Source organism: Calliphora vicina, chromosome 1 (assembly GCF_958450345.1).
Source record: "Calliphora vicina chromosome 1, idCalVici1.1, whole genome shotgun sequence".
NCBI lineage: Eukaryota > Metazoa > Arthropoda > Insecta > Diptera > Calliphoridae > Calliphora > Calliphora vicina.
This window is the reverse complement of record NC_088780.1, coordinates 102,851,277-102,868,443: the sequence shown is the minus strand read 5'-3', so window position 1 is coordinate 102,868,443 and position 17,167 is coordinate 102,851,277. Positions and strand designations below refer to the sequence as shown.

The 17,167-nt window shown below is 30.1% G+C and overlaps 1 protein-coding gene across 4 annotated transcripts in view; it reads left to right on the top strand.

Annotated features, from left to right (window-relative positions):
• Calx (sodium/calcium exchanger 3) overlaps positions 1-17,167 on the top strand; it is a 348,920-nt gene that overhangs the window by 135,333 nt on the left and 196,420 nt on the right. The window contains exon 1 of one of the 4 annotated variants that reach the window (XM_065515312.1): positions 6,034-6,256. The exons of the other annotated variants lie outside the window; for them this stretch is intronic. The gene's annotated coding sequence lies outside the window, so the exon portion shown is untranslated. Of the gene's footprint in view, positions 1-6,033; positions 6,257-17,167 lie in introns of those variants that run through there. 4 annotated transcript variants of the gene reach the window in all.

The window sequence follows — 17,167 nt, the reverse complement described above, 5'->3', positions numbered from 1 at the left end:
GAGAGGAATGCATTTTAATGTAGACAAATTTTGATTTATTTGAATTCATTAACTAGAATGTTAATTTTTTTATGGTCATTTAACAAAAACTCATTTATTTATTTCATTAGTAATTGTGGAAGTGTGGGTGAATGCATAACTAAATTTTAGACTTGATTGTGACTGTTGCAACCAAACAGAGGTTGATGAATTTAAATGTTTTAAAAGGAAAATATATGAGATACATTCAGTTCATTCGACTGTATTGATCATGGTGGGTGTATAAGATTGTCCTCATAATTGTAACACAAATTATTGAACTTTCAAAATTTTAGGCCAATATTGGATAAGTACTCTGTGCCGAAGTGAAGCGTATCCCAAAGAGAGCGTTCCGCATCGATCGAAAGAAATAATAGTCGGACGGTTGGGGCAAAACTTCCCAACTACTTCATTTTACATACTTATTAACAGGTATTGCCAAATATGGCCGAGCATTGTCATAATGGAATATTACGGTTTCATGTCTGTCCGCATATTCTGGGCTTTTTTCGGCTAATAATTGCTTCAAACGAATTAGGTGCGTTTGGTTCAGGTACCCTGTGATGGTCTGGCAAGATTTCAGAAGCAGAAGCTTTTGGTTCCACCAAATACAGAGCATTACCTTAGAGCCACACAGTGGTATAGAAAAATAAGTAAGAAAGTATGGTCGGTCAAGCCCTACCATATAATACCCTACACTAAGTAAAAGAGCAAAAACATTTTTCTTTTAAAATTTCAATAATTTGTATTTTTGAGTGATTATCGGAAGTGGGCCTTATATGGGGGCTATGACCAATTATGGACCGATCACCATGAAATTAGGTCGTGTGATTTACGTCTCTATGAAAGTTTACTATGTTGAATTTTGTGAGTATACCAACATTTTTAAGCGATTTATGCACGTTAAAGTGATTTTCGGAAGCGGGTCTATATGGGAGCTATGACTAATTATGAACAAAATTTGGTGACATGAATTTTGTATATATAAAACTTATTTGGAGCGCAATTTGTGGAGATACATTTATAAATTAAACATTTATGACCGATAAAGTCCAATTTCGGAAGGACATTTGTATGGGGGCTAGGTGAAAGAATTGACCGATTTCAGCCAGTTTCAATAGGCTTGGTCCTTGGGCCGAAAAAATAATATGTACCAAATTTTATCGAAATATCTTCAAAATTGCGACCTGTACTCTGCGCAAAAGGTTTACATGGACAGCCAGCCAGCCAACCAGACGGACGGACGGACATCGTTTAATTGCCTCAGAAAGTGATTCTAAGTCGATCGGTATACTTTAAGGTGGGTGTTAGACTAATATTTTTGAGCGTTACAAACATCTGCACAAACGCATAATACCCTCCCCACTATGGTGGTGTAGAGTATAACAATAATGAGAGCTATATTCGGCTGTGCCGAATCTTATATACCCTTCACCAAATTATACTTCAAAATAAAAATTTTAAATATTTTTAGGTAAACAAAATTTATTTCTTTTTCCAAAGTTGCTTTTTTAATTTTTTGAAAAAAAAATTTCGAATTGTTTTTTTTAAATTTAAATTTTTTTTTTTTAATATTTAGCGAAAAAAAATTTAGTGAAAAAAAATTCGGGTTAAAAAATATTTGTTCCTATTCGGACCCATTGTAGGTGCAACTTACTATGGTCTTATATACGTCGTTGCAAAGGTCTTTGAAATATCTGTCATTAGTCTATATTAATGACTTAGTAATCCAGATGTAGGTCAAAAATAGGTAAAAAATCGAGGTAGTCCTGGTTTTTTCCTCATATTTGTGGACCGATTTTCTCGATTTTAAATAGCAACCGACCGGAAGAATTCTGGAGATATTGATGTATGAATCATGTACGTCAGTTATTTGGGGACAGACAGGCAAACAAACAGACAGACAGACATCGCTTAATAGACTCTGCTATCTATAAGGGTCCATCATATATATACTTTATAGGGTCGGAAAATTATATTATGAAAATTACAAACGGAATATACCGAAGGTGAAGGAAATAAATTTCACATGAGCAAAGACAAAGTATTGTTGAGTAAGTTTTTAATTTAGACCTGATGGGCCCAATATGGGAGCGGCCACGGATCCGATTCTATTTTTTCGTCAAAGATTATGTTTTTTATCAAATTTCATGCTCACGCAAATTTTTAGACCCCTACGATCAAAAATTACAACTTTAGTAAAGAAATTCAAACGGACTTTTGACTTTATTATTATTGATTGTATAACGTTTTTTGATTCTCCTGTAAAAAAAATAAAAGTGTAGTTACGTCCGTTTGCATTTAAGGTTACGATATATAGAATCTCGTCGAGCACTATAAAAAACTTCGTCGTAGCTATCAATTCAAAAAACGTACATATATTTTTTGTGTAAAATTCAACTTTAGGGCAAAAATTCTCAAATCGCATAGTCGATAACAAAATATGGTAACCCATTTTAGATGGCCCAATTTTTTCTTAATTATTTTGTAAAGCGTTCCGATAACACCGACCCTGGTATGGATATTATAGCCAAAAAACTAAAAAATCACAATTTGGAATTTTTCAAAACTTTTTTGTGAATTGCGTGATTCCTGATAGAAAAAATGTCTAAATGTTGTTATTTTTCCATTTTCAATATAAAAATCTATATAACTGTAAAATTTCATTAAAAAATCGTTCATTAAAGGATCGTTTTAAAAATTCAACATACCCGAGGTGACCTACTTTGGGGACCCCTGGCCTCCCACCTGTTGGGCTCATGATTTTGAAATTCCAAACTTACACTCGACAATACATCCTCTTTGATCATGTGAAATTTCACTCAAACCGGATTAACCGTATAGAACTTACAGATTTATTTCCCACTTTTTTATGTACCACTGTGCGCCTTGGAATTTGGCTTTGGTATCGATTCGGCAAACGTTTTGAAATTGCTGATTGAGTCAGTGATTGTGCATACTCTTGTTGAGTTTGACAACAATCTTCATGGAGTAGGGTAGAAGAGGGACCACACGCCACTTTTTTTTTGAGGCGATCTCAAATTAAAACCACAATACATATTCTTAATTTGTTTCTTGTTTCGGATACTTAGATACCTATGTTGGCTTTAGTTTTGATCATTTCAAAAAACGGCGAAACCGCCCCACCCATGAGGTAAATACGCTAAAGGGATGGGGCAGATTTGTCCTTTGTAAAATAAAATAACAAAATCCAAAAATATGAACATAGTTTACTGTTTTATACCTTAATTTACAAAACAATGTATAATAAACTAGATATTTATTGTTTATTTCACATAACTTAACAAAAAAAAAAATTAAACAAATTGTGACTGATTTTTTCTTTATTTTATCAACATTTTGCTCTCCATCAAAGGGATTCCTTATATCTGGCGCATGTCCCCCAGGGATAGTTTTGAGGTTTAATATAAATTTTGGTCGTACTTCAAATTAAATTATCGAAAAGCTATTGCCTCTTATTGTTCACTATTATTGACATTCTATCACCATCAAATATCTTTTTTGTATTACAAAAACTAAAAGAGTTAGCATAAAAATTTCACAAGCTGAAATATTTTCACAGCTTTTTGAAAAACAATTAATCGCGTCTGTATCATATCACATGTAAAATTAAACTTTCCAACTTTCAGGGATGATAAATAATCGATAAACGAAAACATAAATTGTTAATGTAACAATATCGATTACTCGGTTTTTAAGTTATTCGGTGTTAGAAAATGTGCACCTATGGCGAATGATCCCGCTTCTACCCTAATGCCTCCTAATTCCTCCAGTTCTTGGTCTTCAAACTTCGTGTGTAAAACTGAATTTTCTATAGAAAATCGTGTGTATTATAGAATTTTCTATTAAAAATCTTGTGTAAAACTAAATTTTAAAATAATATTTTGTGTATAACAGTATGATCTACAGAAAATCTTAAAACTTCTTGATGCACAAGATTTTCTACAGAAAATGGAATTATACATTATATCTTTCTTTTGTACAAGATTTCCTATAGAAAATATTATTTCCCTTTGATATTGTAAAACATTTAAAAGTTGTTCGCAATAATGTTGCCAGCAACATGAGTCCAAAAGCTACCTACCTATATTAAATGTTTAGCTCGTACAGTGAGTTATCAATGTTAAACACTGTCACATAAATCTTCATCTGTTTCTGTTACATTTTCAATTCTAATTTTTTGTTCGTACGTATTTAAAACAACAACAAAATTAACACATGAATATGCATGCAAATTAATGGTGAGAATAAAATTAAGAGCTGGCAAAAACAAAACAAACAATTACTCACCAATGCACTAAAAGAATAAAACAAAAATGGAAGAAAAAATACATATATAGCCACTGCTGTTAATAACATTTGTCACTTGTTTATATTATTATTACGAGTGAGAAGAAATATCAACAACACAATAATTATGAAAACAAAACAAAAAATTAAGAACATTCTGCTTAGTAGTAAGTAACTGTTTTAGAGGCTGAATGCAATTGTAGTTTTGAAACATTTAGCAAAATATCCAAATATGTATAAAAATGACAAAAGTGCTAAAAATTTCATATATATAGTTAAGTATGTATGTACATCAACAAAAGTTAAGAAAACAATAGAAATAAAATACAAAAAAAAATGTTTAGAAATAAAAATAAAATACAGAACAACAGTGATAAAGCAGCAGTAACAGAGCTAGCAGCTGCTTTAACAGCAGCAACAAATAAAAATAATAATAGCAAAATGCTACTGCATGCATTTTCTGCATCAAGTTGCAGCAGCAGAGAAACAAGCAGAGAAAACTTTTTGAGTACAAACAACAGCAAGAAAAACCGAAAAATGTTGCAAAGACAATACTTTTTTTTGTTGAGTTTTGCTTTTGATACCGTTTCATTGTAAATAATTTTTGTTTGATGGTTTTTCTTTTTGTAATTTAGTAGGAGAGTGTCGGGCTGTTGGAATACAAGTTTTGTGTTTTAGTGATGATTAAAGAAAGGAATTTTGCTTAAAAATAAAGAAAAATGGTGGAGCATAGAAAAATGTGACAAAGAACTATTTTAAACAAAAGTTGTTATAAAAAAAATACAAAAATATATAAAGCATAAACATAAAAACAATTAATCCTTAAAAAAGTGATAAAATATTTGTTGAAATCTAAAAAAAATAAATTAAACAAAAATTCACCACACCTTGAATATTAAAAAAAAATAATACCTACCTATCTATACATATGTTTGAGTGTCTGGTCTAGTGTTGAATAGAAAATCATCGAAATATGTACGTTTAACAAAAAAAAAAAAAAGAATATTCGAAAAAAAAAAATTTATAACAGAGTAAAAGAAAAACCTTCGATTGCCTGCTGCCTACAGCCGACAAAATACAAAAATAAATACATATTTTTAATTTTCTTTTCAATCAATATCAACTGTTTTGTGGTTCTTCTCTGTGTTTGTTTTAGTTGTCGAATATAGCGCGCCGCAAACGCACGGACCGAACAAATTTCTCAAATTTTGTTGAAACATTTTTTTTTTGTTTTGTGTGAAAGCAACAAAAACTCTCCAAATTCTAAAAAGTAAACCCCAACACAAATCAAAACATTTCTAACGTCAGACCATGTGCGATCAATAATGATCTGGTTGATGTCGGTGTGCTCGCATTTTCCGTTTCTGTTGTTTTCTTTTACACGGTGCTTCTACACTCAGCTGCTTCAGCTAAACTATTTTTAACAAAAAGCTGAAAGAAAAATGTGTATTAAAAATTTCAAAATTTGTGAAAAAATTTTCAAAACTAGTGCAATATAGTGAAAAAATTTAAAATAAAAATAAATCTGCTTGAAAAATAAGTAAATTATTGAGAAAAAAAGTCTAAATTCTATTTAAAATAAAAATATAGCTTAAAAAATAATTTAAATAAAACTAAAATATTTTAAGTGTTTTTATAGTTCTCCCCTTTAAAAGTATTTTTAAATAAATAAAAATAATTTTCAAAGCAAAAAATACTACAAAAAATCCTATTGAAGAATTTATAAATAGAAAAAGCGTGTAAAAAATAATGCTATTTGTGTGTAGATTCTACACTGTAGAACAACAAAAACAACAACATCAATAACGGCAGAATTATCATTATTATAATTCCCCCACACATCTCTGCTAAAATTACATACATGTAAATTACAACAACAACAACAATAAATAAAAAAATAGTACTACGTGTGGGTGAACAAAAAAAGGTACCTAAATACATATTTATTTACAGTTATTCCCGCGAATATCAATAACAAAAAAAAAATATCATCTCATTACATTGTCTTTCTCTTTATTGAGCTTCAATTGTTTTGTTACAACAATACTCGTAATAACAATAACAACAACAACAATTATAACCAGCTCTAATACAACACTAAGTGTAAAGTTTCTGTTGTTGTATTTAAAACAAGTTAGTTTTTGTTTTTTCGTTTTACTTTCTCTCTGCATTTGCAATTGCAAACATTATTTAGCAATATTTGTCTGTCAATTTTATTACAGTGATCAGTGGAGGTAAATTAGGAAAGTATTAAAAGGAGGAATGACATTGTCCCATTACAAATAATGAATTTTATAAACAAATTAAAATATTTTGTAATAAAACTTAAAAAATTCTTTTTAGTACATTTACATTTGGACTTGCCAGATATGTAGTAAATTGATTTGAGGCAAAAATCTTGACATTTTAAGATTTTTTTTTAAATGAAAAAAAATATGGGCAATTCCACGAGATTCGCTACCACGACTGAAAACACAAAAGCCCTTGAAACTTTTTTTTCAAGATGATTTGAATAGAAGAAAATAATAAAATGTTACAATGTGAAAGTATTTAGATCATATTACAACATTTTAAAGACAAAAATAATAGTTTTAACTAATTATATTTAATTTTTTAATGTATTAGGAATGTTTTATGCTAAAATTTCGGCTTAGCTTGTAGTATGAAATGAATTTGACTCTGATTATTTTTTTGCTATTGTCAAATTGTTTATTGAAACCGAAAGTATATTTTTTATTCACTTTTTTAGTTTTTGTATACATATATTTACAGAATATATATTGTTTTATTGTAAGAGAAAAATCTGTCACGTACGGTATGTCACGTACGATATTAAATTTTATTTATTATAAAATCATCCAGAGATTGTCTTTATTTAAGTATGACGGATTGTAAAGGGAAAATATTTCGTTTAGTGTAAGAAATTAAAAGAAAACATAACGCCTCTCACGATTCGAATATTTTCACATATTTCTAAATGTACCTCAAAATGAGTTCCGTTTATTATTATATTTTGGACAACAATATTTCGAAAGAACTTTTTATTATTTTAAAATAGAGTACCCTCTGAATGGAACATAAAGACCAAATTATTTTTTAGATACTTTTATTTTTGCAAAATCTATTCAACTCTATAGGCGTACAAATGTCACGTACTATGATATGGAATTGCCCATATGTATTAAAAATTGATATAGATTAATATTCGTCAAAGAAACTTTTATTTAAAAAAAATAATGAAATAGAATTTAAAAGTTTAGTTTTGAAACTACAATTATGCAGGCAAACATATTTTTTGACACGAAAATACAATGGTTGACAATTTATAGATCAATTCTTAAGGAATTTTTTATTTTTTAGTTTTCAAATTTTCAGCTTTTATTTTGAAACATTTTTACAATATTAATTTATTCAAAGTTTTGGCCATTGTAAGCTATGACCTTTTTCCATCTTTCTGGCAACATATGGATTCCGATCCAAAAGAACTGATCATATTTTGAGGCCTAGAGCGAATTAAGCCAATTTCGGATACTCTGTTCTGATGTGAAGCGTTCTGCATCGAATAGTAGTCGGACGGGGCAAGGTTTGGACTATAAGGTGCGTGAGGCAAAACATCCAAACCACTTCATTCTAAATAGCTTTTAGCAGGTATTGCTACATACTTGTGGCCTATCGTTGTCATGATTGAATATTACGGTTTTATGTCTGGCCGCATATTCTGGTCGGCCAATGCTAGCTTCAATCGAATCAGTTGCATTCGGTACCGGTTCCCTGTGATTTCTGTCCAGATTTCAGCAACTCAATATATAGGCACGGTTTTGATTATTGTCTTTTAAAAAAACCGGTTAAACGCCTTCGGTTTTTATCTTCAAAAAAAAAAACGGTTAACCGGTTTATATTAATTTTTTATTTAATATTAATTTATTTTTATTTGTGGATGCTAATAGAAAGTGTGTTTTTGAATTATTGAGGCTCTGTATTTATGCAATTATTTTATTTTATATCTTTTACGTCAACTGCTATAATTTTCTATAAAATAAATCAATATTTTTGAAAATGGTATCAAAGTTTTCATAAATATGTTTTAGAAAATAGATTTCATTAAAACCGGTTAACTGTCTTACAAAAACTGGTTTGTAAAAAAACAGAAACCGGTGGAGTTTACAAAGATGAATAAACCGGTATTCGGTTTCGGTTTTGGATACCATAGTATTTATTGCTACATATTTATCTCGTTTTCTTGCATTTTATTTTGGTTTTAGTCTTGTTTTTTTGTAGAATTTTAAAAGTGTAGTATAAATAAACCCCGCAAGTTCAAAAAATCTGTATCTGGTTTAAAAGAAAACGTACATTGTTCAAAACCAGTTTCAGTTTTTGTTATAAATTTGTTAACAATAATTAAAAACATTATTTAATTACACTAGTTTACAAGATTTTTGCTCATGAATTGAAACATATGGGGATGTATGTATTTAGGTCTTCCAACTTCGGAAAAAATATTTTAAAAAATCCTGGACGTCAAACTTTTGAGATATTTCTTAAAAACGAAACATATAAAAATGTACATTAAATTAGGACAAAAAAATTAAAAGTGAAGTGTTTTAGTCTTTTGTTTATAATTATTTTCATTTGTCTCCCTCACGAGACTCCAACAGTAGTCTCCTACCATATTCTGATTCCAAAAACCTTGATAATTAACATCGAAAAACTTCAAATCTTGATGGGAATGCTCTCCATGTTTTTCACTCATGTGTCCGAGGTTTTCCGGGATAAAATCCACATGAGAATGTAAATAGTGAATTTTGAGGGACATATTTACGCCCATTAGTTCAAAATTATGTAATAAATTCGCAACAATATCTCTGTAATGTTGACTTTTATTATTCCCCAAATATTCTTGAACAACAGGTTTAAAAGAATTCCATGCTGCTTTTTCAACATCGGTTAATAGACTCTCAAATTTGGTATCACCCAAAATTTTTCTTATTTGAGGACCCACAAATAAGGAGTGAGATCGAAAAATTCTTAACACACGTTTTTCATTACATTTTTTAACCCAAGTATTATTTGAATTTTTTTTTGATCAAGTTACCTTTGAAAAACATGTCAGTTATTATGTGTAATGTCAATTATATTAATTTTTTTGTTAATCTGATTAAAATGATTGACCAGAAAAAAGTGCGTACTGAAATTATTTAATATTTTCAACAAAACCCAACTTGGTCTTACAAAAAGTTGGCCAAGCATACAAAGGTCTGCCGTCAAACTGTTTCCAATGTTATTAAACAGTACCGGGAGAACTTGTCAGTTGATAGAAAACCTGGTTCAGGTAGAAGGAATGGTCCACATGATGTTTCTAAAGCCAAAAAAATAGAACGCATTTTCAAAAGAGCTCCCAACACATCCGGTAGGAAAGCAGCCCGGTTAGCTCAGTGCTCGGACTATTTGGTACGAAAAGTTAAAGCTAATGCAGGTTTAAAAACATACAAGGCTCAAAAAGTTCCTGACAGGAACGCTACTAAAAATTTAGAGGCCAAAAACAGAGCACGGAAATTGAAGTCAAGTTTTATAAAAAAATATTCTTGCTGCATAATGGATGACGAAACGTATGTTCTGGCAGATTTTTCGCAACTTCCAGGTCAAAAATTTTATGTTGCTGATGCTCGAGGGAATGTTGAAGAAAAGTTTAGGACCCAAAAGCAGACAAAATTTCCCAGAAAGTTCTTGGTATGGCAAGCAATATGCAGTTGCGGCAAAAGAAGCCACTCATTTGTTACAACGGGCTCTATAAATACCGAAATTTACATCAAGGAATGTTTACAAAAAAGGCTGCTTCCATTCATAAGACTTCATAATGTGTCCACTTATTTTTGGCCTGACTTGGCATCCTGTCACTATGGCAAACAAGCCCTTGAGTGGTACAAGAACAATAATGTGGTATTTGTACCAAGAGAGGCAAATCCTCCAAACTGCCCGGAGCTAAGGCCAGTGGAGAGATATTGGGCTCTTGTTAAAAGAGAATTGAAGAGTACAAAAAAGGTGTCCAAAAGTATGGTAGATTTTAAACGGAGATGGACTACATGTTCGAGCAAAGTGACAGAAAGCACTATAAAAACGTTAATGGAAGGGTTTCCGAAAAAGGTTCAAAATTTCATCACTAGTGATTAAAACTATAAAAATAATTTTTTTTGTAAATTGTAATAATAATTTCAATCAAATAAAAAAAAAATTAAAGCTGTAAGTTTAGTGGTTTCTTTTTTATAAACATATATGTATGTTAAGAATTTTTCGATCTCACTCCTTATCCCTTCTTTTAATTTAGCCAAAGAAAGACTCGGGAACACACTGCATAAATATTGAAATGCTGGTTTTGTCTTATCTAAAGCTTTTACGAAATTTTTAAAGTAAATAAGCATTTTGCAGTGTTTGTGTTATAGGAAAACCTCGATTTGACTGAATAATTTTTCCGAAAATAAAACAAAAATGGTCTGGGTTTATTTTACATTTTCTATAAGATATTTTAAAATAATTTTTACTTTAGAGTTTTGTACTTAATAGCGATTTATTAACGTTTATCTACAGGAAAGATGTCCTTTTAAACAGTATTTATTTTTTTCTCGTTAATTTTTGTTGGAATTTTCAAAATAATACAACTCTGAAAGTATCTGGTAGCTTCTCCAGAGTGTTGAGTACCCAAAAACGATGTAAATACTTAAATACCACAATTAGGTACACTACCGTATGCATTAGTAGTACTCAGGGCAGGTGAAAAATAAAAACCCATATATCTCAAAATTTTGACGTATAGGTGGGAAACAAAAAATGTTCAATTAACTAGCGTCCGTAGCTCTTCTCAAAAATATAAGTTTCATTCCATTAGCAAACAAAAATGTTTGATTTGTAAACTAGTGTTATTATTTTATTTCTGATATTTCGCTACTTCATTGAGTAGCATCTTCAGGAAAACATTTATCTACTTAATTTTATTTTTCTAAAACATTTAACGATGTCCGTTCGGCTATAATGAAATTGGAATATCACATCGCAATTCTGAAGATAATTCGATAAAAATAATTTGTTTGGAAAAATAAATAAAAATTCTAGTTATTTTTTCGAGGTAATTGCTTCTATCTCGAACATTAAATATATTTTTAATACTAACTTAGTGCTGGTTCTCACACGTGAAGTTTACTTGAGTAAGTCTTGAGTTTATAGAAGAGAGAGGATGATAAAGTGGAAAATCTCTTCCTCTTCTCTCTTATCTAAAAACTTATGACTTGCGCAAGTAAACTAGACGTGTGTGAACCAGCACTTAGCAATTTATTGACCGATTTGTAATAGCAACCTAATCGGAAGCATAGTCGATATTTGATGTGTCATTTACCCAAAATTTATAAAGAAAATATTTTCAGAATAATTCGGCTAAAGCTCTCTTTAATACCGAATACTGGCTGCAACAAAAGTTTTGGCATAAACCAAAACTGGATATTCGGTGTTTCTAATAGTCTATGCTTTTCAGAATTTTGGAATTATACCTAATCGAAAACCGAAGCCGAATATTCGTTCGAGCATTAGTTAACTTACATCGATAATCATCAATCGACGTACACCACGATAGTGAGGAGGTTATAATGAGTTTGTGCTGATGCTTGTCTAACACCCACTTTATTGTATACCGATCGATTCAGAATCATTTTCTGAGTCGATTAAACAATGTCCGTACGTCCGTCTGGCTGGCTGTCCGTGTAAACTTTGTGCGCAAAGAATATTTCACAATTTTGAAGATATTTCGATCAAATTTGTTACATACATTTTTCTCAGCCCAAGGACGAAGCTTATTAAAACTGTCTATTTTACCCAGCCCCCATACAAATGTCCTCCCGAAATTGGACCTTATCGGTCATAACTGTTTAATTTATCTATACAAATTTCGCTCCAAATAAATTTTATAATTACGGAAGTCATGTTACGTAATTTTGTGATGATCGGTCCACAATTCCATATAAGGCCCACTTCCGAAAATTACTTTAACCAGCATAAATCTCTTAAAAATGTTGGTATCCACAATAATAAGTTTCATAAATTACACGACCTAATTTCATTGCGATCGGTCCATAATTGGACATAGCTCACATATAAGGCCCACTTCCAAAAATCATTCACGAAAATAAATTATTCAAATTTTAAAAGAAAAAAGGGTTTTCCTCATTTACTCAGTGTAGGGTATTATATGGTTGGGCTTGACCGACCATACTTTCTTACTTGTTTTTTATAAAAAAAATGTTTTTCAAATCTGTGTAAATAGAGTACGTATGTATGACAAATTTATAACTTTCAAATGCTGATGTCACATTTTATTCATTTATACCGGTGATGCCACATACATTCATTTAAGAAATATAATTCAAATTAGAATTATTTATCTACATCCTGACTAAGATCTATAAAACTAACATTCATTTGTTTGGTTTTATTATTCTGGTTATAAATTATAATTAATTAACATCCTCATTAAAACAAATGCATATTTAGCTTATTGAATCATTCACGATCGCATTACCTTAACGCTATACTAAGTTAACAGTAGTATATTATTTCAATATAAAAATACATTTTGTAATTAATATTCAATATAAAGATAATAAAAATTAAACACAGTAATGGCTGAGCAAAATAATCAAATGTTTAGGTAAATTGATATTGATTTAATTTATTAAGAAATGAAGAATGAACTATTCTTTAATAGTTTTTTTTGCTAAGGTTAAAATGTATTTTAAACTATACATTTTGAAACTCTTCGATATTAGTTTAAATGAGGAGAGAAGTAATAGTTTTTCCTAAACTTGTTTATAAGTCCTAGTTTAACTGATCTCAGTCGTGTATATAAATGTCTCTCTATATGACATTTAATGTTAGACTGACAGTTGACATAACAAATTTTATCGTTCTCTGTGGGCTTGTGTGTAGTGTCTGTGTTTTTGTAATTAGACAAAATAACATAAACAACAATTAGACAGAGAGTAAAAGCGTAAATTAAAATAAACATACATAATTATTTTATATTATTATTGTTTTTATTGTTGTTGTCTGTAGCATGATAGTAAAGGTGATTGCATACAATCAAACGCCCCTACAAACAAAAACACTAAGAACAATAGAAATGAGCAACATTAAAATTTTCTATAATTTTTATGTAAATCATTTTGTTATACAAGAGTTTTATGAGAAAATCCGAAACAAAAGAAAAACTAAGAAAACAATGTATTTAAATGCAGACTTTATTATACATAATACTAACACATTCTTACCATCTAGATTCTAGATATTTATGTTTATGTATTGTATGTGTGTACATTAGGGAGGCCCTTATTTTGCTCTTTTTTATTATTCGTCATCTAAAAACAAAAAACTGACAATTTGATCAAAATCAAGGCAGTTTCGACTTTTGGGTCAAATTAGCTATATTTTCAAAATTTAAAAAATAAATAAATGTTAAAAAAATCCAATTAAAAATTGTTTACAAATCTTTGAGAAAAATTAAAAAAAATTAAGTTTAATTTTTTTCATATTATATGCGTTTTTGGTCAACTTTGACACCCTGTATCTCACCTCGTATTCTAACAGGGGTGGTCACAAATTTAATTTTCTCAAAGCTTATGTTCTTCTGTACGATTTTTTTGTACAATATTTTGCAATCGGACCAGTAGATTGGAAGAGCCAGATTTATTTCCACTTATGTTACGATCGACACCACTGTGCCGCATATGAACAGAATTTTCAATAACATAAGTTGGAATGTCAGGGAGATGAATGAAAATATTTAAAAAACAGAATTAACACGGATCAGTTTTAATTCTGGTTTCAATTTTAATGTTATTTTTAGTATAAATGTTTCAAAAAATTAACGTCATAGATCAGGCACAGATCCAGGTCAACCATTTAGGGAAACCCCCTCTCCCCAAATGGTTGACCTGGATAGAGTAAAATTTATTCCAAATTTTTCATTCTTTCCTGTTTTATATTAAAACTTTTCGGTTTTTTTGTGGGGGGTTTCCTGTTTATCCCTTGATCCGAGCATGTCCTGGATGTATTCCAACATTTTTCGCAATGTTAGATGGCCTAAAATAATTAACAAATAAAAATATATGTTAGTGAAATTATTTAAAACTAGTTGACCGCTCCTCCCCGGCTTCGTCCAGTGGCATTTACTAATGTTAGTTCTTCAAGTTTCTCAAACCCACATACACCTGCCTGTTCTTATTTATTTGCAAATAAAATATATAAATTTGTACTGCATACTTTGGGTAGCTTTTTTATTACAGTTGACTGGACTGAAAAAAAAAATCCGAGTTTTATCCCGAATTTTTGAATTTTTTTTCTTTACAAACCATCTTCTGAAAATTTTGAATCGAATTAAGAAAAAAATCAGCCAAATCGCTCCAGCCGTGCTCACGTGATGCCATTACATATATGAACCATTTCATTTTTATACCCTACACCACCATAGTGGGGAGGGTATAATGCATTTGTGCAGATGTTTGTAACGCCCAAAAATATTAGTCTAACACCCACCTTAAAGTATACCGATCGACTTAGAATCACTTTCTGAGACGATTAAACGATGTCCGTCCGTCTGGTTGACTGGCTGGTCCATGTAAACTTTGTGCGCAGAGTACAGGTCGCAATTTTGAAGACATTTCGATCAAATTTTGTACATATTATTTTTTCAGCCCAAAGACCAAGCCTATTGAAACTGGCTGAAATCGGTCCATTATTTCACCTAGCCCCCATACAAATGTCCCCTCGAAATTGGACTTTATCGGTCATAAATGTTTAATTTATCTATGTATCTACACAAATTTCGTTTTATATATACAAATTTTGTTACGATCGGTCCATAATTAGTAGGGTATTCGAATTATTCGATTTTTCTCTTGTTCGAATAAAACGAATAATTCGAATAAGAGATTTTAACTTATTCGAATAATTCGATCACACGTTTAAAATTAATCGAATTATTCGAATAATTTAAATTTGTTTAAAAAGTAAAGAATGAAGTCTTAATGTCGGTTTTTTAATATTTTATTGTTAAAAAAAACAAAAAATAACGTTAAAGTTAAAAATTCAAGTATTGATAATGTTAAAAAAACATTAGAAAACAAAGTCAACCATTAAATTTTCAACAGAAATATTCTGATCAGATTAACTCCCGAACAATCTACAAAAAAATTGACTGGCAGAACCTTCAGTTTCTATTTTGGAGCTATGCTTTAAAAAAATTTATCTAGTTGGACATGATCCTGAATTCAAATACAATATAAACGTATTAAGAACTTTTTTATGTCGTTCATTAATTCGGGTTTTAAATTGAGTAACTAATTCTTTAGTAAATGAATTATTCACTATTTCTAAATTATTTATAACAAATTGTATTATACATCAAGCTCTATCAACGTTGACGAATCTTTGCTTAATAAAGTGATCTTGGGGAATTACACAACAAGGGGATCTGTCCAAAGTTTGATATCATTGGCAGTGAACGTGGCTAATTTGAAGTCAGACAGTGCATGATTGACGCATTTACATATACGCAAAAAGTTTATTACCATGTTAGACAAAGATGCTCAACGATGTTCAAAATCATGTATAATGCGAACTCTATGCTTTTCTTGCAACAAAGCGTTAATTTGTAATATTTGTGTTTATCATTCGATTTATTAAATATTTTGCAACATGTTCTTACGTACGCGGTTAATAACATCACTTATATACATATATTTTAAGATCATGGCCTTCATCTATTTCAATGTAATCATTATAAATGTCATCCTCAATATCACTTTCGACGACCGTTTCAAAATCACATTCTCCATCACATTCAACTCCACTTTAATCTAAGTAAGAATTTTGATTATTAATTGCCATATTTTCATTGGTTCAAGTCCTAAGTAATATTCTTACAGTAATATTAATAGAAGGAGCTATCGGAACACTCTTCTGCAGGGATCGAAAGTCCCTTTGTCTTTAGTTATTTGTCGAATTTCAGAAACAATACAATTTTTGTGAGCCATTATTACTTATTTAAATTTGGAATTGTGAAATATTTTGAGCAATTTAATTAATTTAAATATATATGAACATTTATTCGTTTTATTCGATTATTCTACATAAAATTGTTCGAATTATTCGTTATTCGAAAATGGCCCTTTTTAAATTGTTCGAATAATTATTCGTAAGAAATTATTCGATTAATCGAACGATCATTAGTCGAATGAATACCCTAATAATTAGTCATAGCTCTCATATAGACCCGCTTCCGAAAATCACTTTAACGTGCATAAATCGCTTAAAAATGTTTGTATACACACAAAATTCAACATAGTTAACTTTAATATAGACATAAATCACACGACCTAATTTTATGGTGATCGGTCCATAATTGGTCATAGCTCCCATATAAGGCCCACTTCCGAAAATCACTCACGAATATAAATTATTGATATTTTAAAAGAAAAATGTTTTTACTCATTTACTTGGTGTAGGGTATTATATGATCGGGCTTGATCGACCATATTTTCTTACTTGTTTTTTATACATATATATTTGTTTTCACCAAAAAATTTTTATCATAAATTTTAAATTTTGGGAGCATCGAAATGGCAAAATAAGGCCCACCCTATTCTACATACATTCATACTAAGTAGATATTTTTTTTTATAAAGTTATGTATTGTATGTGCAAGTAGTTTTATATACATATAACGTTTCTATGTTCAGAAAATTCACCAAATAAATGGCAAAATACGCTTTAATAGTTTTAACAAAAACCGTGACAATTA